We start from the raw sequence: 2,533 nt of genomic DNA, 5'->3' as shown, positions 1-2,533 counted from the left end.
CTCGCCCTCTCAAGGTGCTTTGTTTCTGTGGTAGCTAAGACAGTGGGCTTTGGAGGAAGACTGACTGGAGGTTCAAATTCTCCTGTAGCACCACTTCATAGAGACGTTAGAATGATTACGTGAGGCCTGTGTGCGGCAGAACACAGTGCCTAGCACAGAGTAAAATTCTTTGTAATCATTTTTTTTTTTTCTTCACACAGAACCTCCTCAGGGTTGTGGTTCAATGATTTTCTCTAAACAGCCTATATTAACAGAGACCATCGATCAACAGTGGCCACCAACATCCCAGAAAGAGACAACCAGGCACCATGACGCTTCTCATGGAAGCACATGACACCTCTAATAAAGTAGTCTTGTCAAAAAAAATCAAACCTGAATCTAATCAGGGCTCCATCTAACCATCACCTCTCAGAAAATAATAGGACACAGAGGGCAAAACCCAGAATGTGGGAAATTCTAGGACAAATGACTCTATGTCTTCAATAACTGAATGGCCAGGAAAATTAAAGTGGAGGAGGGGCACCAATAGACTGAAAAAAGACTCGAAAGCTGTGACAGCCAACTGGAACACGTGGACCTTATTTGGATGATTTGGGCAAACTAAAAAAAAGCACTGAGGAGACAACTAGGAAAAATGAACACTGTGTGGACGCTGGATGAGATTAAAGAATTATTGCTAATTATTTAGTGGTGGTGATGGTTTGGGATTCATACTTTTTTTAAAGTTTATTTTTAGCAATGTGTACTTAAATGGTTTAGAAATATGCACTTAAATATTTACTTAAAATTCATGGGTGAAATGATATGATGCCCAAGTATATATGAAACAAGAGAGGCCTGAGATGGTAGTTCTGGAGTGCCAAGATGGGTCGAGATGGGGATATTACTATACTGTCCTCTCTACTTTCATGTATGTTGAAATACTCCTTGAGAAGAGCTAAAAATGAATCAGAAGAAAGCAAAACAGTAACAATCATCAAAGCCAAAAACTCTGCCAAAATCTAGCACGCATTCAATCTAAAGCAACAAATTCCCAGAGTCCCTTAGCAACTGATCCTTTTCACCCAAATCATGGTGCCTGTTTCTAGGTCATTGATTACAAGAGGCTTCCTTACTCGGGTGGATGATTTCTCCCAACATGGTTTATTATCTTTAACTGAATTTGAGAAAATGGCTGTTTCAGGTTGGTTTCTGTCACCTGGCTCTGAGGTCAAATACTGCTATCAGGAGTTGACAGTTGCTATTTGGCTCGAGGTACTTGAGGTCATGGTCATTCCATTATTTTTCTAAGACTGCAATTTTTGAACATGCCTTTACTGGATATCAGGTGTTCAGTTGGCCTTTTTTTTTTTTAATAGATGACATCAATATCAAGTGGCATATAAAAGCTATCCCAAACTATGATTGCCTTATTAATCAATTCATAAAACTGATCAGGAAAATGTTCAGGGATCTGTTAATGTAGTAATTAGGAAATAAATCTAAAACCTACTTCTGTTGGATAAGTAGTCTTTTAAAAGAGTGTGGTGATAAAATTCCAGCAAATAAATGCATCTTATTATTTAATTTGCTCTTCTCTCTCTTGACCTATACTTTTTGTTCTGTGGCAATGTGTCTAGTTAGCAGCTAAAAATATTTCTCTTTTCTGAGTGAGGCTAGCTGTAATTTGACAGATCAGTTTCCTTTTGTTGTTCTTTTCTTCTATCTTGGAAAAGCTGAGCATATGATTTCAAGGTTATTTTTTATTTTTTATTTTTAAGCGCGAATGCAGTCCCCCACTACCACAAATTATGCAGTCGAGTTTCCCATATTTGGGAAAATTGGAGGGGTCAGCGCATCTGGAGTGCAGTGGATAAGCCTTGCCCTGGGAAAAACACCTTCATGATCACGGTATCTCCTCTGCCAGGTAAGTATCAATTTCAAGGTTATTAAAAGAAATCCAGAGCTAAAAGATTAGATATATACTTTGAATGTTTAAAAATCATTCCATATAAATACTATTCTTTCTTTGTGCCATCACATTTAATCAGTATGGGCAACATGAGCCTTTCAGAATTAATAATCAGTTTATCAGGACTCTGGACCAAACCATTTACTGTTAAATGAAAGAAAAATATTTATCTTATTAAAATCACTGTACTAGAGAACTTAAATTAGTGATTAAAAATCCATGGCCCCATTAAAAGCTGAAAAGAACGATGTTTGACCAGAGGAAGAATGATGTGGGCATAATTGCTATAGTGCCCTGGAAATTCCACATATTTTACAAAGGATATCAAATTTCAAGATAAAGTTGGAATCTCAGGAAGAGTTTCTGGTCCCAGCCAGCTCTGCAAGTTTCTAGATCTGCAGAACCCTGTGTCCTGTCCTCTACAAAGTGTAGTGTATGTGTGTTCCTGGTTCCTGATACCAACCCAAACACATGTGGGTGGTTTCCTTCACCTTCTGACAGTGATCTCAGGGCCAGTCTGGACAAACATGGGGACAGACTAGGAGTCTCCTTTCTCTGTTTGTCTAATTCCTCCACATTCTG

General features: G+C 38.3%; 1 non-coding gene across 1 annotated transcript; it reads right to left on the bottom strand.

Moving 5' to 3' along the window:
- Positions 1 to 1,755: 1,755 nt before the first annotated feature.
- Positions 1,756 to 1,914, bottom strand: LOC122905574. Its single transcript, XR_006384361.1, has one exon. It is a non-coding gene; the product is annotated as a U1 spliceosomal RNA (small nuclear RNA).
- Positions 1,915 to 2,533: the final 619 nt, after the last annotated feature.

This window comes from Neovison vison, chromosome 4, assembly GCF_020171115.1.
Source record: "Neovison vison isolate M4711 chromosome 4, ASM_NN_V1, whole genome shotgun sequence".
Classification (NCBI taxonomy): domain Eukaryota; kingdom Metazoa; phylum Chordata; class Mammalia; order Carnivora; family Mustelidae; genus Neogale; species Neogale vison.
The sequence above is the reverse complement of the archived record's forward strand: the minus strand, read 5'-3'. Positions and strand labels throughout refer to the sequence as shown.